The sequence below is a fragment of the Choloepus didactylus genome, chromosome 8 (genome assembly GCF_015220235.1).
Source record: "Choloepus didactylus isolate mChoDid1 chromosome 8, mChoDid1.pri, whole genome shotgun sequence".
Lineage (NCBI taxonomy): Eukaryota > Metazoa > Chordata > Mammalia > Pilosa > Megalonychidae > Choloepus > Choloepus didactylus.
In genome coordinates, this window is record NC_051314.1 from 124,916,854 (window position 1) to 124,939,961 (window position 23,108).

Below are 23,108 nucleotides of genomic sequence, written 5' to 3' on the forward strand. Positions count from 1 at the left end.
AGATTGGAAAGAAATAGAAGAAATGATTTATTAGCAAGTTGTGGATCCCCAAAGTTTATATAGGTCTGGGGAGGTATCAAAAGAGATGTCAGCCCTTTCCAAGACAGGTCAGTAACCACAGCATAACCCACACGGGCTCTGATGAGAAGACAGTTTAGTCCTGTAGAAGGGAAAGGTCACCTTTACTAGTGGGCTTCGGTACCCAAGATCATTGGGTCTCATTTCCTGGCTGATGCAGGGAACTCTTCTATGTGCAGCACACCTCCCTCGTGTTCCTGTGCTGTCTATTTTAAAGGATCAGTCAAAACTTTTTCTACTTGCTTTGCAATTTGTCACTTCTGCTTGCTTCATTCTATATTGGGTGGCGTTAGTGATATTATTTTAGAATTTTGCCTATGTGGGGATTTGTGCGGGTAGGTTTGAAGGTGAGCAAAGAAGTAGGTTCTTTCATAATTCTGCTGTCTCCCTGTCTCTGATGATGTTTTTCAAAATTGTAGGAGTGGTCTTTATCCTTTGGGAAAACCATTTTTTATTGTTGGTTGACTTTTTTTTTTTTATTCTGGATTACTTGTTTTTCATTAGTTTTAAAGTACCATATTTACCTACTGGCATCTAATGGATACAGACCAAGGAAGTTGATAAACATCTAGCAATGCACAAGACAGTCTCCAAAATGATAGATGCTGAAGTTGAGAAACCCTGTATTAATCCATTAATCAGTTATTCAATTATAAAAATTTAAATTATTCAATTAACCAAACAGTATTCTATTTCCAAAGTGCACTGACATTTTCAGCTACCTAGAAAAACTCCTGCTTTGAAAAACTCTCAATACATAAATTGACTACTTATTTCCAGGACATTTTTCTATAGGCAGTGTAGACAGTGGTGTTCAATTACCTAAAGTATCCTTTGAAATAGGCTTTTGTTTTATTTAGGGGAGAAGATGTCAAATGAATAAAATGACAGTATAGAGGGCCAGTCTCTACTTTGTTGGGGTATGACTTGATGCAACAGATTTAACTATGACTGTGATGCAGACTATATATAGTCGTGTCCATAAACTGCAAAAATGATCCTTCATTAAAAGCTGGAAAAAAATTTGAACATGCAATCAATCTATAACTCATTTGTGGCAGGAAAACATTCATTTCTTTGCCCTAGAGCAGATGTTTTCTAAGGAACTCAGTTGAAATTTCTAACATTTTCTTCTGAAAATAAATTGCCTCATCTCTCTATAAAAACTTTTATTGCAGAAATGTATGTACATAGTGCAGTTTGTCATTGAATGACACTATCAAATATCTTCCTTTTGCTGGGTCAAGGACTATTTTTTAATGTTCACAGGAAGCAATTTCTTCCTAAAATACTCTTGGTGGTAAAAATATGAATAATTTCACACAGAAACTTCATAACATTAGTAGTAAAAGCATAAATCTTACAGTCAACATATTGCCAGGACTTGAATGAAAAAATCAATGTTAACAAGAGCTGAATTGTGGATTCTAATTTTTTCACAACACAAGTTTTATCACAGAAGACAAGGAAATAAGAAAATTTGCCTAAGAGCACATTGGAAGAACATTTGCCCTTGCTTTTTTGCCGGGATATCCAACATTTCTATCAACTTCAGAACTAGGGTGCCATTTCTTTACAGAAACACTAGTGTATTTTGTGGCAGTAAGAAAACCACTTGTCCAACTCTTTCTCCTGTTATGGGATCTAATGTCTAATATCATAAAATAAGTCAACATGTTTTCTCAAAGGGGCATCATGCACACTGCAATGGAGACATTCCCTTCTCCATTAGGTAGTGACCATGTGCTGCATTTGTGGTGGGTGCTGGGAGAAACGGTGATCAACACAGAGATGCTCCCTTCTTGTTGGAACAGGTATGAGATCAGAAATGTGGCAGAGAGTAAAGGAGTAATCAGTCTGATTAAGATGTCAGACTGATTAACTTTGGGACACTTCCTCTCTGCTCTAGACATATAAATACTGAATAAGATGTATTTTGAAAACAAAAAAACATGTAGTGCAGAAAACTGTTAGAATCCCAGGTAAGATGTAGTAGCACACTCCACCCATCTTTCCCAACGAATGCAGTTATAAAACCTGGACAGAATGCAAGGGGCAGCTATTTCAATTTTCTCAATAATAAATAGTAACATGCAGATTGGGGAAGAATGGTGGAATTTGAACCACCTTCAAAGTTGTGGTGAGTTTACCAAATCAACTCTTCTGCTCTTGCCTGGTCTACTCTAAAGACAGCCTGAAACACAAATGAAGCATTATCATAGACCCAGAGAGCCCCAGAAGACCCTCTCTAGCTCTGGGTTGAAGACCAGGAAAGGGGCCTATTATAACTCAAACAGAGTGGGGGAAATCTCTGTGTGATCAGTAGCATAAAATTTGTTTGCTTTTTAATTCATTTTAATTTCAAGCCTTATAAGAAATAATGCACAGCATTTCATATGAAAAATGTAATAAATGATTTTGTGAAATTATCAGAAATTATATTGCCTAATGAAAATGCTTCGACTTCATCTCTTCAGAGATATAATCTGAACAATTCTTCTTTTCTCTGAGATTATATAGACCTTAAATGGTATAAGGCACAGTGGAGCACCTTTATTCAACTGTATACTTTGCTACCCTCTTCCTGACCTCTGTGAACTCCTACATCCATAAAGATTTGTACTAATGGAGACGCTGTCCAGATGGGGCTCCTGACACATGGAAGAACAACTCCAGGACAGTAGTCTATGGACTTCAAATGAGAACATCCCTTGGGAGTTCCTAATAATCCTTAACCTACTGAGAACACAAAATCCCTCAGAGTTCTCTTAATATTCCTAATTTGTTTTCATTTAAGTGATTTTCTTAGTAGGATCAGGATACCAGGTGCAGAACTGGAGGTTGGTCCACTCTTGGAGATCCACACAGACTCTCTGTGAACGTATGGTGAATTGAAGTTTGAGCAGGTGCAGAGCAAACACCTGCCCAGAAGCAAAGGAATATTTACACACTAGTGCTTTTGCAGCAACCTAAGCTAATGCTTTATAAATTTGCCCCACATTTATTGGAGAGGCACTTGTTCTGAGTCTAGCCTGAACAAATACTCGTAGGATTGTGCTGTTTATCACCAAAATTCCTAATAGATTGTATTTCTAAGATTTTATCAATTACCTTAATGTTAATATGAAATTACCTGCTGTTTTTCCTCTGCTGTTTGTTCTCTTCTCTGTATCCCAGGAACACAATCCTATGCCATCAATAAATGGGCATGCTTTACCTGGCTACTATCAAGATGGGGACTTCATTATTGGTGGGCTGTTTTCTCTATCACTGACAGACGGTGACAGGAGAAGCTACCTTGGCTTTCAAGATATGTATAATTCATACAGTGATAACCATCGGTAAGTGTGACTTCAGCAGTTAAGCCATTTCCAAGCATAAAGGAAAGGAAGGGTGAAAACCGCATGTAAACAAAGCCCACAACTGAGGATAATTTTTCTTTGAAAAAGTACTTAGCACATTGCATTGAGATATTTTTCATTTGCATCTGTTGAGTATGGCAAAATACATTTTCTGAATATGTTCCTGAAATATATCATGTTATCTAGGGCAGGAAAACTTGATACTTTGAATTTTAAGGTGTTATATTCACCTTCCTTTAATCCCTTTCATTACTTTCTCATACTTAAGCTACACATTGTAAAGCCAAAATTGGCACAATATCATTTTCTAGGCACCAAATTTCCCAAGATTATTCAACACAGGGCATCCTCCTAATTTCTCCTTTTTCTTAGATTATCATGTGCTTTCTTTGCATAAAGTTTATGCTTTTTAAGAAATAAAAATAAAAATAACTGTCATTTCTCATTTGCATTCTAGGGACTTTACTAAGCATTACCAGCATCTCCTGTCTGTGGTTTTTGCTGTTGAACAAATCAACAAGGATCCTAAGATATTGTTCAATATGTCTCTGGGATTCTATCTCTTCAACGTTGACTTTGATGAGATGAGAGCCATAGAGAGTTCTATGTCTTTGCTTTCAGGAGAGAGTCCACCAGTTCCTAATTATAATTGCAGGGCTGAGAAGAGAGACAAGCTGATGGTTGTAATAGGAGGAGTTTCAACAGGAATATCAACCCCGAGTTCCAGAATCCTCAGTCTCTACAATATCCCACAGGTATATAAAGAATTCTGCTTCTAAAGTTAAACTTAGTAATATAGTAATGAGTGCCACACAAAATTCTCTTTATCCTTATTGTAAAGATATGTGATTTCCTATAAATGTTGTTTAGTTATACTTTTCCCTCTTTATTTATGGTGGAAGGGTAAAGAGAATGATTTGAAAATCAGCAAGAAAAGTATAAAATTACATACATGCCAGTATATATTAAAAATATAAGGTTACAAATACATGAAAGACGAAATAAATGCAATTCATTAACATAAGGAAATTCAAAATAAATAAGAAAAAATCAACGTCAATAACTGAAATCAACTGTAAAATATTTAAAAACAATAGCCCCACATGACCCCCACCCCCAGGTACTGGTAAACAGGAAATCAACAGTTTTGCATGCCATACCAACTACTGACAGAGTAGACTGATATACTTATTGAATATAACTTATTCATAATACAGAATTGTCTTTGCCTAATAAAATTTCTTTTTCTGAAAAATTTAAAAAGAGAAAACACTGAGGTAAATAAATGATTATATATAACTCACCAGCCAGAGAACATAACTGTTAATATATATTTGTGTTAGCATTCACTCTTTTTTTTTCTATATAATTATAAACCACCCTAAATATATGGGTGAAATGGGGATTCTATTTACAAAGTGTTTGATACTTTTTTCACTGTATGACACACTATGAATATTTTCCCTGCATGATCAATTATTCTAATTTTAAACCATTCTTAAATGCAAAACAATGTTCTTTCCATGAAAGTATTTTGCTGACTTCTTGTAGATAGACATTTAGGTTCTTGTCAATTCCCCCCTGTTACAAACATTGTTTCAGTTCACATTGTGTTAAAGAACCATTTCTGTTTATCCATGATAATTTCCTCCATATATTTTTGTAATAGTGGCATTTGTGCGTCAATTGTTTTCAGGTTTGTAAGGTTTTATCTTAAATTGTAAAATTGCTGTTTAGAAGTGTTTCAGTTTACTCTGTCAGTAGCTGGTGTGGCATGCAAAAGTGTTGATTTCCTGTTTACCAGTACCTGGGGGGGAAGGGCTATGGTTTCTTAAATATTTTGCAATTGATTTCAGTTTTTAATGTTGTTTTTTCCTTATTTATTTTGAATTTCCCTATGTTAATGAATCTCCTTTATTTCTTCTTTTATGCATTTGTAACTTTATATTTTTCATGTATACTGGCATGTATGTAATTTTATCCATTTCTTGCTGATTTTCAAATCATTCTCTTTATCCTTCCACCATAAATAAAATTTAAGCTATATTAAAGAAATTAAGCCTTTCTGCCACATCTTTCAAATACATATTTTTAAAATTCATAATTAAAAAAAATCATTCATTAAATTTTTATTTTGGAAAATTTTAAACAATCATAAAACTAGCTACACTAGGTTAATAAAGTTCCATGTACCTAAGACCAATCTTCAACAAATATCAAAATTTTGTTAATGTTGTTTCCTTTCTAATTCTTGCTCCTTTGGAAACGTATTAAATATATATTGTTTTCCATGTATCATTCTGATTCTTTATGCTTTTTGCCATCTCCTAAAAATCTGACAAACATTCATGTATATATTTTTAATGAATTAACAGTTTTGCATTTTGTTAATATTAAATATTGAAACCTCCATTAATCTACCTACTTAGTCAAGAATAAATTGAGTATCTGTGTCCAAAGATCATTGTTTTGTATCTGCTAAGTGTGAGAGACCTATTAATCACTTAAATTTAGATATTTGAAAACCTGTTTGCCAAAGGGTTAGCGTTTGGGTTACTATCTGGGGTGGACATATAATGAAGCTGAATGTGATCATTCAATTATTCATCCTTATGGCAAAAGACAAATGAAATTTGGGGTGCTCAGGTGTTAAGAGGATTAGGAGATGAGGAAGTACCAATAAACCCTGATTATGGGTGTCATATCCTAAAGTTAATTTAGAGAACAGAATGCTGGAAGTCAACAAAGGAAAGTGTTTTATGAAGAACAGTGTTATATGCCAGCGGTAGATAGGGAATTTGAGATTTGATAACTGGTCCCTTGATTTAGCAACTTAGAAGTAAATAGTAACCTAGTTTAAAAAAAAATTGCAAGAGAAATGGGGATAACAGCCTGAAAGAAAAGTTTCAAAAGGCAATGTCTAGAGAAGTATACAATAGTAAGTATATATGTAGTGCAAGCAGTGAAAATTAAGTACATATACTGTAAGCAGTAAAAATTAACTGATGAATGATATGCATCATATTGTTATATCTTAGTAAAATTATTTATTCATTTTATTTCATTTCTTCCACAGGGGTTGTAAGAGGTAGGATAAATTATGTGGTTTATGGGGAAACATCACGATGTTCTGTAAGCAGTAATTTTGTGTTCTCCTTAAATCTCCTATGGAGCCTTTGATCAAAGCCTCATGGACAGAGCCCAGTTCCAGTCTCTTTACCAGTTTCCCGTGAACCCTACAGCTCTGCATCAGGGGATTATTTGACTAATGCTGCATTTTGGTTGGGTCTGGGTTGGCCTTGTGGTTCCAGATGATCTCAGAGGGGAAACATTCCTCAGGGACATGACAGAGGAAATGGTCAACAGCGGACTCTGTGTTGCTTTTACAGAGAGGATTCCAGAGTTTCCTAATGATGTAATTAACAGACAGATTTTAAAAAAAGATTCACAGTTACAAATGTCATTATTGCATTTGGCGATACACATTCCTTTGTGAGACTTGTATTTAACATTATACACTCCACTCGATTTGGTAGAGTCTGGGTCACAACTTCTGATTGGAATATAACTCTAGTATCCACTGCAGACAGTGTGACATATAAATATTTTGGAGGATGTTTATCATTTTCTCTTCAGAGCAATGAGATTCCTGGTTTTAAAGATTTTCAACAAAGTGTTCATCCTGCAAAATATCCTCTTGATATATTTATTAAGGATATGTGGTATACACTGTTTAGATGTGCATATTTTGATGAAGATTTGCTGAGGTATTTTAGACAGTGTGACCAAAATGACACCCTAGACACTCTTCCTCTTCATCTTTGGGAAATGAATATGTCACTCCAGAGTTACAGTGTCTACACTGCTGTGTACGCTTTTGCCCACGTGCTTCATGAACAGCTTGCACTGAAACTGGAGGGAGAGACACTGGACAAAACTGCAACTTTGGCTCCACATCCATGGCAGGTAGCAATACCTCATCTCTCATTTTCCTAGGGCAGTGGGCTAGAATGTTCCACTCTATATCTGCATTAATTATATTTTTCTCATTATCCTCAAATTAGAGAAAGACTAACTTGTTTTAAGAAAATGTGTCCTTTTTCAACAAGTTTCAGAATGTTCCTTATTCACATCCTCAAAATGTAATATTTTTATCTAAAAATTTCCCACAATATGAGAGAAATTACCTATCAGAACATAAACATATTCAATCAGTTATGCTGAGACTTTAATTATTATACATCTTTGAAAATTCGTTTACTTCCTTGATGATTACTTCTTTAGGGAGAAAATAAAGTACATAACTCAAAGAATTTTCAGAAGCATACATATAGACCTTTAGAATGGACTCAGGTATATTTTGATCCATATATGTCATTTCATAGTTTTTTTGTTGTTGTTGTTGTTATGGGTTTTGAAAGGATAAGTGGCTTCTTCAAAATTAATTGAAGTAAATGTGTTTCAGATGTATTCAAGTCTTTTAATTTCAATTATGCTGTTTTTATTAGCTAGGTTTATCTCCAGACCTATAGGTCTTTCTACTGAGCTATGGAAATCATGATCGAATCATGCTGATAACACATTAACAGCATGTACTCTAATATTTGTCTTCAAGATAATTTGAACATGGTTTCATAAAAATTAAGAGAATGTTCATTCTTTATCATCTGAAGTATTTTCAAGGATTTCTATCCTTTTACTATGACAATGAAAGATTAATGGAAACATTACAGTGAGTGCACAATTTGTAAACATTTTTCAATTGTTGCATACATTCTTAAATATTTAAATATTCCATCATCTTTGCTTTTTGCAATTTTAAATTGGTTAATGCATAGAGAAATTCCCTGTTTTATGTTACTGAATATGTATCATCTACATTCTAGTCACCTTGTCAATAAATGCTAATTGCGATCTATCAAGTTTCCCTTCCCAGACACAGGTAATTTCATTAAGTTTCCCTTTCACCATTTTGGAGATAACTCACATCTAGGCAGAAATGGGCAAGTAAGGATATGCACTCTTGTATTTAGTTAGTTTTTCAAAAAATAGTAATAACAAAGTTTGGGTTATGTTGTATATATTGTTCCTCATCAGCACGTAAGAGCTTTCTCATTTATTTCACTGTGGCGTGGTGATTCAATAATTTATTTAACCAGCCATTCATTCTTTTCAAAATATTAAGACTCTTTCCATAGGTTAATTTTGCAATTTGATTCCCCTTTAAGAAGTGGTGCCCAAGACTTCTGCCCGTTTTTCCATTTGTTGTCTGCCTTTTTCTATTGACATTTATTTAAGGAAATTATTCACAAAATGTGCTAGGTATATGTATTGAAAATATCTTCTACTGTGTAGTCTGATGTATCTCTCTCTTAAAGGTCTCTTTTGATTAACACAAGTTCTTAACTTTAATATAGCAAAATATATCCCTCTCTTGTTTTTCATTGTGTGTGTGTTTGTTTGTTTGTTTGTTTTGTCTGAGAAATCTTTTCCAACTGCATAATAGTGCAGTTTTTTCTCCAGCTTTATTCGGAACATGTTGTTGATTTATGTTTCACGTTTGTGTCAGCAATACATTTGAAATTGATTTCTGTGTATGCTATGATGTGAGAGATGAAGATTTTTTTTCTACTACAGAAATCTTGCTATGCCAGCAAGGTTCATTTATTAAATGTCCTCCCTAATGCTTTGTCTGTGTTATCAGCTTTAGTCTTAAATTAAGTGACTCTGGATGTATTTCTGAACACTTTATTATGCTCCAATAGTAAGTTAGTCTATGCTTCCTGAAAATTTACTGTCTTAATTAGTATAACTTTATTATAGCTCTGAATATCTGACATTTAATTACTCAGTTTTGTTTTTCTTCTGGAAGATTGGCTTTTTGTTCTTGATCTTTTGTTGAAATTTTGATTGGAATTGCGCCAAATTTACAGATTAATTTGGACAAGTTAACATCTGTTTAACATTAACTCTTCCAATCCATGATCATGTTATACCCTCCATTCATGTTCACATTTTTTCTGGTTTTCCTTGTGCACTCCTTGCACATTTTTCATTGAATTCATTACAGAAATTTAATGTTTTGAAGCAAGTGTAAGAGCAATATTATGTTAAATATTGCTTTCAATTCTATTTCCAGCTGATTGATAGAAGTGCATTTGATATTTTGATGTTTGTTTTTTTTTTGTGAAGCTTGTTTTTTGTGTATTTGGTACATTAACCATTGAGGGGGGAATGTTACAATCTTCCCTTCTGATTGTAGATTTCACTCTTTCTCATTACAAAGGATTTGGTCATATCTCCTTTAAGTTCTGTCCATTTTTGCTTTATATGTTTTATATTTTGGGGGCGATTAATATGAATATAATTTTTTATTTTCTAAAGATTAATCCAGCTATAGTGTTAAAAATGCTCTTGAGAAGAGGAAGTGAAAAAAATGGTTGCACCACTTACAGAAATCCACATGAAATGGTTGTGTCTTGGGCTACCGTGATGGGATACAGAATAGAAAAAAGTGGATGGGTTCTACAGGAATTCAGGAGATGAATCTAGAGATTTGGTGTTGTGGGAGTGAGAATGATAGAATGATTGGGGATGACTCTCCAGTATAAATTTTCTCATGTTGAGCAAGAGCTACACTGCCAGAAAGCTTTTCCACATTCTTTACATTCATAGGTACATTCTCCTGTATTGATTCTCTTATATAATGTAAGATGGCCAATCTGACTGAAGGCTTTTCTACATTCTTTACAGTCATAAGGTTTCATTCCTGTATGAATTCTCTGATGTAAATGATTTACAAGGGCTAAAAACTTTCCCCAAAACATTACATTTCTAAGGTTATTGCCAATGTGACATCTTTGATGCCCAATAAAGGATGTCCTCTGTCTGAAAATCTTCCTAAATTCATATATTCTTTTGCCAGGCTGGAGTCTCTTGCTGAACAAGGTATGAGCCCTTGCAAAAGGCCTTCCCACACTCAGTACATTCATAAAGCTACTCGCCAGAATGAATTCTCTGGTATTATGCAAGATATGCCATCTGCCCAAAGGCCTTACCATATTCCTTACAGGTGTAAGTTTTAGCTCAAGTGTCAATACTCTGATGCTGAACAACATGTGAAGCTGGCTGAAGGATTTATGACATTGCTTACACTGACAAGGCTTTTCTCTCATATGAACTCTCCAGTGTTAATTAAGATGAGCACTCTGGCTAAAGGCTTCCATATTTGATACACTCCTAAGGCTTCTTTATTGTATGAAGCCTTTGATGAAGAGTAAGGGTTGAGATATTGCTGAAAGTTTTCTCACAGTCATTACACTGTAAAGATTCTTTTCTCCATAGACTTGCTTGTTTGTTTGTTTTTTTTACATTTGATATTTTTTAAGCTTTTCTTATTTGTGTCAAATGTTTCATGTTCTCTCTCCTATGGGAACAAGCAGCTCCCTCTCACACATTTCTTCCCATCTCCTGTTTCCTGCTAATACGGAATATTCAAGGTCATGGTTTCTAAGTCTTTCCATTAGCACTGCCTGGGTTAATTTTTCTTCACAAATATCCTGCTGTGGTGTCAAATGCATTTCCAGCATCTATTGATATGATCATATAATATTTCTTCTTTAGCCTGTTGACATGATGGATCACTTTATTGATGTCTGAATTTGAGCTAGACTTGAATACCTGGAATAAATCCTACTTGGTTGTGGTGTTCAACTCTTATTACACATTATTGGATTCAATTTGTTCATATTTGTTGATTTTTTTATCTATGTACCTGAGTCATATTGATCTTAGTTTTCCTTTTTGTAATGTCTTTATTCAGTTTTGGTGTTCAGGGTAATGCTGTATTTACAGAATGAGTTCAAAAGTGTCCCCAGTGCTTTTAGTTTTTGGAACAGTTCGTGGAGAATTGCTATCATTTCTTCCTTAAGTGTTTGGTTGAGTCCACCAGTGAATTTGTCTGAATCTGATGCTTTTCTTTATGGAAAACTATTGATTGATTCAGTTTCTCTAATAAATATGAACCTATTCGCCTATCTATTTCTCCTTATGTGACTTTTGGTAGATTGTGTCTCTCAAGGAATTGCTCTATTTTGTATAAGTTATCATATTTGGTGGACCTAGAGTTGTTCTTAATATTTTTTTATTTTCCTTTAATGTCCATGGACCAGTATTGATATCCCATCATTTCCAATATTAGTAGTGTACTGCCCATTTTTTCCTTGGTTACCATTGCTAGAGTTTTATCAAGTTTATAGATCTTTTTAGCAAACCCGGTTATGATTTTATGGATTTCTTCTATTGTTTTTATGTTTTCAATTTCACTGATTTCTACTCTGAGTTTTTATTATTTATTATTTCTTCTTGCTTCCAACTTATGTTGCTGTTTCTTCTTTAGTCTGCTGAGGTTGAAAATTAGATTAGTGATTTTAGGTCCTCTCATTAACTGATATATGTATCCAATGCTATAAATTTCCCTATAGACACTGGTTTTCTGTATCCTACAAATTTTGCAATATTGAAGTTTTGTTTTTATGTATGTCAAAAAGTTTTTTAAAATTCTCTTGTGATTTCTTTGACCATGCATTATATACAATGTTCTATTTAATAATCAGCTATTTGAGGGATTTTCCAGCTCTCATTCTGTTATTAATATCTAGATTACTTTCATTGAGAAAAGTTTCTATGATTTTTATTTTTAAAAATGTTGTTTATTTGCATTCTGTGCCCCAGAATATGGTCTTCTCGCATGTTTAAGATTAGCCTGAGAAGAATGAGAATTCTGCTGTTTTTGATTGAAGTACTCTATTATGTCTGTTTTATACTTTCCTATTAGAGCCAGTTGGATGAGTTTACAACCCAGTTCAAGTATATTCTTACTGTTTTTCTGCCTGTTGGATCTGTAGATTAGTATTTTTAATTCAATTTTATTGAGATATATTCACATACCATACAGTCATCCACAGTGTACAATCAATTGTCCACAGTACAATTATATGGTTGTGCATTTTTCTGTAGATTAGTTTTTTTAATTCAATTTTATTGAGATATATTCACATACCATACAATCATCCACAGTATACAATCAATTGTTCACAGTACAATTATATGGTTGTGCACAATTTTTGAACATTTTCATTGCCACACAAAAAAGTAAGAATAAAAGTTAAAGTAAAAAAGAACACCCAAAACATCCCATACCCCCCATCTCTCCCTATTATTCATTTACTTTTGGCTTCTTTTTTTCTATTCGTCTGTCCATAGACTGTATAAAGGGAGTGGGAGCCACAAAATTTTCACAATCATATGGTCACACAGTGTAAGCTATAAAGTTACTTAATCATCTTCATGAATAAAGGCTACTGGGTTGCAGCGCAACAGTTTCAGATGTTTCCTTCTAGGTATTCCAAAATACTAAAAACTAAAAAGGGATATCTATATAATGCATAAGAATAACCTCCAGAATGACCTCTTGACTCTATTTGAGATCTCTCAGCCATTGAAACTTTATTCTATTTCATGTATCTTCCCCCTTTTGGTCCAAGAAAATTTTTTCAAACCCATGATGCCAGGGCCATGCTCACCCCCAGGAGTCATGTCCCATGTTGCCAGGGAGATTTACACCTCCGGAGTCATGTCCCATGTATGGGGGAGGCAGTTGGTTCATCTGCAGATTTGGCTTAGAGAGAGAGGCCACATCTGAGAAACAGAGGATCTTCTCTTGCCGTGACTATTAGGCCCAACTTTAAGTTGGCTTAGCCCCTCCTTTGCAGTAACAAGCTTTATAAGGGCAAATGCCAAGATCAAGGATTCAGCCTTCTAAATTCCTATTCCCTAATGCTTATGGGAATATCATTAATTCCTAGGTGGAGAAATTTAATATTCCCACATTTTCCCACAGTCACTGAAGGGGGCTTTGCAAATACATCTTTATTCTCTGCACTAATTACTCTGGATGTATTGGAGCTTCACATTAACCTGCACAAACCAAACAGATTTCACTGGCTATTCAATGTTCCATGTAATTATGCTGTTTGAATAAAATGACCATGCAATTCAATTATATACTGTGTTAAAAAAAATATAGATTTTGCACCTAATAAATATCTCTTCCTTTGGTCTCTCACAGACTTTGAAGTTTTAAAATCACCATCGATATCATCCTTTATCCTTTAGTCTAATTTACCTAAGTCCTTACCAAGTCCATTTCTTTCATATCTCTAATTGAAGTCTGATCTCTTTTTTGGATCTGCCAATTACTGATAGACATGAGTTTAAGTTTCCTACTAAAGTACTGGATTTGTCTACTTCTCTTTGCAGTTCTATAAGATTTTGCTTGTCTGATTTAATGTTCTGTTGTGAGGTATATGTACATTAAAGATTCTTATGCCCCTCTTTACCCCTGATAATTTTCCTTGCTCTGAAGTCTGCTTTGTCTGAATCCTGCTATCTATTGGTTTTTGCATGGCATATCTTTCTCCATCCTTTTACTTTTTTTTTTTTTTTTTTTTTAACCTTCATTTTATTGAGATATATTCACATACCACACAGTCATACAAAACAAATCGTACATTCGATTGTTCACAGTACCATTACATAGTTGTACATTCATCACCTAAATCAATCCCTGACACCCTCATTAGCACACACCCAAAAATAACAATAATAATAATTAAAGTGAAAAAGAGCAATTGAAGTAAAAACGAACACTGGGTACCTTTGTCTGTTTGTTTCCTTCCCCTATTTTTCTACTCATCCATCCATAAACTAGACAAAGTGGAGTGTGGTCCTTATGGCTTTCCCAATCCCATTGTCACCCCTCATAAGCTACATTTTTATACAGCTGTCTTCGAGATTCATGGGTTCTGGTTTGTAGTTTGATAGTTTCAGGTATCCACCACCAGCTACCCCAATTCTTTAGAACCTAAAAAGGGTTGTCTAAAGTGTGCGTAAGAGTGCCCACCAGAGTGACCTCTCGGCTCGTTTTGGAATCTCTCTGCCACTGAAGCTTATTTCATTTCCTTTCACATCCCCCTTTTGGTCAAGAAGATGTTCTCCGTCCCACGATGCCAGGTCTACATTCCTCCCCGGGAGTCATATTCCACGTTGCCAGGGAGATTCACTCCCCTGGGTGTCTGATCCCACGTAGGGGGGAGGGCAGTGATTTCACCTTTCAAGTTGGCTTAGCCAGAGAAAGAGGGCCACATCTGAGCAACAAAGAGGCATTCAGGAGGAGACTCTTAGGCACAAATATAGGGAGGCCTAGCCTCTCCTTTGCAGCAACCGTCTTCCCAAGGGTAAAACTTATGGTAGAGGGCTCAACCCATCAAACCACCAGTCCCCTAAAGCTACATTTTTATACAATTGTCTTCGAGATTCATGGGTTCTGGGTGGTAGTTTGATACTTTCCGGTATCCACCACCAGCTACCCCAATTCTTTAGAACCTAAAAAGGGTTGTCTAAATTGTGTGTAAGAGTGCCCACCAGAGTGACCTCTCGGCTCCTTTTGGAATCTCTCTGCTACTGAAGCTTATTTCATTTCCTTTCTTTTGGTCAAGAAGATGTTCTCCGTCCCACGATGCCGGGTCTACATTCCTCCCCGGGAGTCATATTCCACATTGCCAGGGAGATTCACTCCCCTGGGTGTCTGATCCCACGTAGTGGGGAGGGCAGTGATTTCACCTTTCAAGTCGGCTTAGGTAGAGAGAGAGGGCCACATCTGAGCAATAAAGAGGCATTCGGGAGGAGGCTCTCAGGCACAATTATAGGGAGGCCTAGCCTCTCCTTTCCAAGCAAACTTCTATAAATGGAAAATGCAACACTAAAATTTCAAATTCTATGGACAGGTCAGGCAGCAGATTGGACACAGCAGAGGAGACAATTAGTGAACTAGAAGATAGAAAAAAATTATTTAAAATATAGCAATTCAAACTGTGGGTCATCTGACAGGATGCAAGGAGAAGACTGCAGGATCATTTCTGTGATATTTTTGCCAAAAACATAATCTGAATCTCATCGTAAGGAAACATCAGAAAAATCCACACTACATTCTACACTACTGGGCTTCAATTTTCAAAAGCATCAAGGTCATGAAAGTCAAGGAAAGACTAAGAAATTATTCCAGACTGAAGGAGACAATACAGATACAACAATGAAATGCAATCCATGATTCAGAAATGGATCCTTTTCTTTCAAAGGGCACTGAGACAAGTGGGAAGACTTAAAAGGTCTGAGGATTAAACAATAGAATGTATTAACATTAATTTTCTGATTGTGATGGTTATACTGTAGTTGTGTAGAATGTCCTTGTTTGTAGGAAATACATACCAAAGTAATTAGCAGTGATGGGCATCACACTGGCAATTTATTCTTTCAAATGTTTCAGGGGGAAAAAGCCCTTTGTATTAAAACTTGCAAATTTTTCTCTAATTTTAAGACGTATGTTTTCAAAAAGTGAATTAAAAATAAATAGAAAAGGTGAAAAGCCTTAGGCAAACCTTATTTCTCCATGAAGAAATATCTATAAATCAGGGTTTACAATTATTGATGGCACCATAACAATTTTAATAGTTCTAAACACTGACAACTGACATAGCAGTAATATATCAAAATGATGGCTACCTAAATCTTTATAGTTATATAGTGATAACTTACAAATAAATATGTCTTACAAATAAATACATCTTACAAATGAATCTTACAAATACATCTTACAAACGAATCTTACAAGTACATCTTACAAATGAATACATCTTACATGTATTTATCTTCAAAATAAATACATCTACTGAAGTATTAACAATAACTTGTTTAAACAGCTGGAATTTTGGCTATGTAAAACTCAATAATGCTGGTTTTCATTTGTAAAATCCATTTAAAAGTTTCAGATGCTGAGAAACATAGTTTGAAGTAATTTATGTAAATTGTTATCATACATATGATACAAAAAATATTTTCCTTTAATATTTTCACATATTGTACAACAGGAAACCATTAGAATATTATGTAAACAGCCTAGTAAATAAATTCTTATTATGTATCTTTCAGATCAAATACTTTTTCTTTAAAATCTCTACATATTCTTGTGATGGTTTTAAAAGTAGATCTTGAGTCTGATTTGACTCATCAGTAGATCCTAGAGAAACTTTATGGGATCCAGATTCCAAATCAGCAGCAGCTTCCCGTATTTCTCTAGTTATATTTCTTTCCAACTCCTGCTGCAGCTTGGTGAAGGTCTCCATGCTGTTACTTGAAGGCCATGGGATTGAGGAAGGAATTACTACGTTTTCTCTTGGAATAAGATTTCTCTTGAGCACTGGATGATTATTAAGATTTCCAGAATATGATGGCTCCAGGACTGGCATCACGGTAAGAGGGCTAACTAAGTATCTGTTCTGTAGTTTCTCCGTGAGTAATTTAGTGTGGTTCTCTGCTAGCTCCTCCTTAGTCCCACAGGAGGATCCTTCCCAATGGCCGACAGTCGGGAAAGGAAGAACTACACAGGTGTTTGCTGAAAACCTTCTTGGGGTCGGGGTTCGCGGCCAGGTGCGCCTGCAGCTTCTCCACAACTTGAAGCGCCGACTCCGCAGCCATCGCTGCTACTGGCGCGGCCTCCTCGCCGGAACTGGGCTCGCGTCGCGTCCCATCCTTTTACTTTTAATCTACCACTATCTTCAGTTTTGACATCAGTGATTGTTAGAATTCAATTGTCAAGTATTTTTGAAATATGCTATCAATCTGTCTTTTAACAAATGGTGTATTTAGACCATTCACTTTCCATGTGATTACTGATATAATTGGATAAATACCTACCATACTTGTAAGTGTTTAATTCTCTGTCCTTGTCCTCTTTTTCTTTCTTTATCTTCCACTCTTTTGTTTTCTCATATTTTAAATGCAATATATATGGCACAATTTTCTCCCTTCTATTTGCATGTCAATTATTCCTCTTTTATATTATTTTTTAAGTTGCCATATAGTTTGGAATATACATGACAACTAACCTCAGTCTTCTTTCAATTTAATTGCACTACTTCATGAGCATGCTTCACACCCACACCTTCCAACACAGCTCTCCCAGTTCCTTCCTCCTATGACATATAACATTCCTGTCATTCATTCCACTCATCCATAAGCTATACTCACCCAATACATAGTTGCTATTATTATTATTTGGAGTGATTAAGAAAAAGGGAAATAAATGTTTGATGTTACCTTAATTTTTCCCCCTCTACTGTTCTTCCTTTTTTATTTAGATCTGAGTTTCTGATCTCTATCAGTTTCCTTCTCTACCAAGCAGTTTCTTTAACTTTTCATGTTGACTCGCAATAAATTCCCTGTTTTTGTTTACCTGAGTATCTCTATATTTCTCCTTCACTTTTTAAACAGAATTTTGCTGATACAAAATTCTAGGTTTTTTTTTTTCTTTCAATCCTGTAATATTTCATTCCACTTGCTTGCTTGCATGCTTTGTAAAGAGAAATACAATGTAATTGCTGTTTTTTCCTCTATGGGTAAGGTGTTTTTATTTCCTCTGTCTTCTGTCAAGATTATTTTTTGTCCTTGGTTTTCTGCAATTTGACTGTGATATCTATGCATGTCTTTTTTTTTTCCTTGATATTTATCTTGCTTGTCCTCTGAGTTTACAGAATCTCTGCTTTGCTATTATTAATCTTGCAAAATTCTCAGTAATTATAACATCAAATATTTCTTCTGTTCATTTCTCTTTTTATAATTTTGGCATTCCCATTACACATATGTTATGCCTTAAATAATTATTCAGCAGTTAACTGATATTCTGTTCCTTGTTTAATTTTTTTTTAATTTCTGTTTGGGAGGTTTCTGCTGACATACCTTCAAGCCTACTTGCTCTTTCCTCTGCCATGTGCAGTCTACTGATGAGCCTACCCAAGGCTTCTTCATTTTCCCCATGCAGTTTTTGATTTGTAGCATTTCCTTTTTATTTTTATAAGACATTAAATATTTCTGCTTAGATTTTTCATCTCTTCTTGTGTGTTGCCTGCTTTTACACAAAGCCCTTAGTGTATGATGAATACTTATTTAAAATTCCCAAGGAGACATTTACAATATCTACTTCATATCTGAGTCTGTTTCTGTTGCTTACTCTGTCCCTTCAGCTTGGTGTTTTTCTTGCCTTTTATTAAGCCACATAATTTTTGTTGAAAGTCAGACATGGCATCAGGTACTAGAAACTGGGTAAATGGGCCTTTAGTCTTGAGGGTTTGTGTTGACCTGCCTAGGAGTTAGGCTGACTGTGCTGATGGCTTATATGTATGAGTCAGAAGTTTACATTTCCTCACGTGTCCCTGTTTTGTCTCCATTGTGGTCTTTGTGTTGTGCAGTGAACTCCTTCTTAAATGGAGTCTAAATCTTGCTGTTCTTTTGCTGTAATACTTTGTTATTATGTAGGAGCCTTGTGGGAGTGGTGGTGAGGTGTGTGGGTTGGGAAGCTTTAGATAATAATAAGCCTGGTCTCTCTGCTCTGGTCTCTTTCACAGGTTTCCTCCTCCCTTTTTACCATCTCAGGTGAGACAGGAAGGACATTCACACCTTCCCTCCCCCCCATATTGGTTTCATTCTGGTCAAATGGTTTCTTTGATGTCAGATGCAGAATAGAATGCTCTGGGCATATTTTGAACTGGATTCTTTTCCTTTGGGCATATTTTAAAGGTAGTTACGTTTCACCTCCTCTTGCTGGAAGTAGTAGGGTTTTTTCCTCTTACCTCCACGTCTCATTTAAGAGAACATTTTGTAGCTATTCAAGGCAAACTCATGAAAATGTGGGGCCACTTTAAGACTGGGAACCCATGAATTTTTAACTCTCCAATTATTCTACTCCCAACATCCAGCAGTTCCTGAACTCCAATTAAAATTTTCCTAACTGTTCCTGGAGCCAATGTCTTTTGCTTATTGTAACTTGTTTTTTATGTTGTTGTTTTTGTTTGTTTTTTTACTTCACAACAGTTTTCCTGGGACATCAATTCTCTGAGAAGACTCAGAAGAGTTGTTTACTTTCAGTTTATTCAGATTATTTCTTGTTCTCAGGTTGGAATGGGTGTTTTCCAAAGCCTTTACATGTTGCCCTGCCAATTAGAAGGTCACTATTGACTTCTCTATTCTAGTTCTGTACTTCTTTATTCTCCTTATATTCTTAATTTTTCTGAAAGTCTTTAGATTTTAGTTTTTAGATTTTGCAGGTGCACACATTATATGAAAATAATTTTCAATTTGTTTTAACACAATAGAAACCTGAAAAATAATGTAAGTTCAGAGGATTGTACTTTACATTCTTAAAATCAATAAGAAAACTTATTTCTACTGACTTCTTTATTGTCATATCTTAAATATTTTATTTCATATTTATGAAAGAATAAGAATATTTTTCTTGAAAAATCATTTTAGATAGTTAAAAATCTTCATCCATATTTCTAGTTTCCACCTAAGAATTAGTACCTAGTGCTCAAAGAGTGACACCTTCATCACAAACAGGCTCTGTGACCATGGGCTATTCAGTTTTTAATTGTAAAATCAGTATTATTTCAGTAACTAATTCAGAGATTTAATATGAGAAATGTATAAGTTAGTATTTGAAAACATGTAGAAAGCTGTATGGTTCATATTAATACCCATATAAGTGTCTGATATATAGACTAACCAATACAAGGATTCTCTTGAAACTTACATTTAGAAGAAAAGAAGACAATTGAAGTAATAAGGCTCTTTCAGTTTTATATGCCTGGCATATTCTAGATTTCTATTGTGTTCATAGCTCCATCCATTCCTGCATAAACATCAACTTGATAGAAGTACTGGTGAGGAGAAAATTGAGAATGAGAGAATTTCATCAACCAAGTTTGATATCTTCAACTATCAGTCTTTGCTGAATGATACTGAAGCTCAAGTGAAAGTTGGAGGGTTCATCTTTGAATCTCACAATGTCCAGCACTTTTCTTTAAATGATGAACAGATCACGTGGGGTGAATAGTACAACGAGGTGAGAATCTTCAACAGGCAACACATTGTTATTCTTAGAAAGAAGTATACCCACCCAATAGCATTCAGTGTAAGCTTCCTTTGAATTCCATTAGGTCGTCATTCATGTTAATTTGCCCGTTGCTGTAGGACCAGATATTGGAACTTTCTGGACTCAAAATCACTGTGAAGTCAATTTAGTTGTTTTGAATTATTTGAAACCATTGACCACAATGTCCTGGCAATGATCAAGTAGATCTGTTACTTACATGACAAGAAAAATCACATTCATCAATTTTCTGAAGTAGATACATGAGGCATGTCATGGCATGGGGAGTATCCAGAAGGGAAATGAGTACTTTATGAAAAAGACAGACTAAGCAAGGGGCATGATAATTTGAGTGTTTTAACATTTCACATTACCGATTATACACACATTTATTTTAATTCCTGCTTATTATTATGATGGGAATGTAGACCTTTCTGACGCATAGTTCTGGTGACTATAATTGTGATTGGAGAATGGTGACAATAAAACCTTTTCCAAGATCAGTATGATTTGGTAAATCTTTTAGGGTTTATGTTAATCTTTTATGGAAATTATGCTAACACAGATTTTTAAACAGTCTTATTCCCTTATAACTTATAATAACATCTCCCACCTATATGTCATTACTGAATTTGCTTCTGGAGCTGTTTACCTCTTCTCTTCCCTCTTAGACTCCCCCTGCCCTTTGCAGTCGAAGGTGTCCACTTGGATTCAGAAAAGCAGCTCAAGAAGGGAAACATTTTGTTGTTATAATTGTGTTCCCTGTCCAGTTGGGGAGATTGCAAATAAAACAGGTAGGTAGTTCTGAAACTTATTCTGTGTGTGGGAATGGCACACTATGAGAAACAGGTTGATCATTCCTATGGATATGTGAACATACCAGCTCCCAGTGATTTCTTTCAACTTGATTTCAGCTGAGTTCAGGATTTCTGCATTGAATCCAGGCTCTTCTCTTTCCACCTCCTACTTTCCGCTGATTTCTCTACTGTTGTTACAGTATAATCCCAGGAAACATTTATTGAGCACCTCCTATATACCAAAAACTGTGAAGTGCACCCTACATGCCTTATTTTCTTTAATGCCCATTTTTCAGATAGGGAAATTGCCAAGGTTATGCAGCTAAGAAGCAGAGCTCACACAAAATGTAGGAGTGTGTCAAATCAGAGTTCCTTTTAAAAACCTTCACACTCCAGGGACAATGTCAGATACAAGTCTAGTCATCTGGTACCCCACTGTCACAGTATTTAAGAAACAGTATGCAGTTCATAGGAGAAGCCTCCTAAATAATTCTTAAATGATTGAATATTTGTTGGATGATTAAATACATTTTTCTTATAAAATTATGATTCTTGCAGCTCATTTTATATAAAACATATCCTCAGCTTTACCCGTTGCCTTCTGTTTTGGAAATATATCTTAAAACAAAATTTTAACCCAGGTCATCTCACTACAAAGTTAAAAGAAGAAAAACAATTTTACTATTGCATAAACCTAAACCAAAATTAAGTGATGCATCAGAGGCAATCTGTTAAAGTTGTTTTCCAGAATGACAGGAATCTCACTCTCTTATATAGCCAAGCATATATAATGTATTATATTCTTGTTTTTAAGATAAAGAAAACACTATTTCTTAAGTAAGAAGATTTTACAGCACAATTTGGCAGCCACAATTAATTTTAATTTTAACTTGAAATTTGAGTGGACTTCATGTTGCTAATTATCACTATCCAAAAGAAAAATAACACTTCCCATTTGTCTATGGCATGAAAATATTTACTATTTGGAGCCAAATGCCTGATCAAACTCTCATGGAAATGGGAAGATAAGCATGTTAACTTTATTGATATTTTCATTTCAGGAAGTTGGATCCTGGGCATTTTTTAAGCACTGTTATTGACATACAAAAACATTCCATACAGTTGATTCAAAGTGTATAATAAATGGCTATTGGTATAATCACAGAGTTGTGCATTCATCACCACAATCCAGTGTAATGTAGTCACAATTGCATTACAATTGTAACATAATTTTCATTACACCAAAAAGTAAAACCCATATCCCTAAACCCCCTAATGTTGACCCTCAGCATTGTTGTGGTAGATTTTTTTCAAACTTTCACTTTCTACCTATTTGTATCCTTGAGTCTAAGGTGTGTCTCATGTAGACAGCATATCAACAGAACATTTTTTTTTAATTCTGCCAATCTATGCCTTTGATTGGAAAGTTTAATCCAGCAATACAGCCTGCCCAGCAGATGAGTATCTTTGCCAAACTATTTTTACCAGTTTGGATGTATTATGTCTGCCAAAATGCCATATTCTTTGATGCAATCTTGTGGGGGCAGATGTATTAGTGTTTTCTAGGTTGGAAACCTTTGACTGAGTGTTTTCATGGAGAAGTCACTCAATCAACTGTGGGTGAGAACTTTGGGTATTTCCATGGAGGTGTTACCCCACCAATTTAGGGTGGGTCTCAACTGAATCACTGGAGTCAGAAAAAAGTGTTCACAGACAAAAGGAGGAGCTACAGCCAAGAGCGACACTTTGAAGAATGCACAGCAGCTGAGAATAGAGCTGGAACACAAGCTGGGATCACCAAATGCCAGCCACATGCCTTCCCAGCTAACA

General features: G+C 35.1%; 1 pseudogene; it reads left to right on the plus strand.

Annotated features, from left to right (window-relative positions):
- Nucleotides 1-395: 395 nt before the first annotated feature.
- Nucleotides 396-23,108, plus strand: part of LOC119542922 — a 36,492-nt pseudogene continuing 13,779 nt past the window's right edge.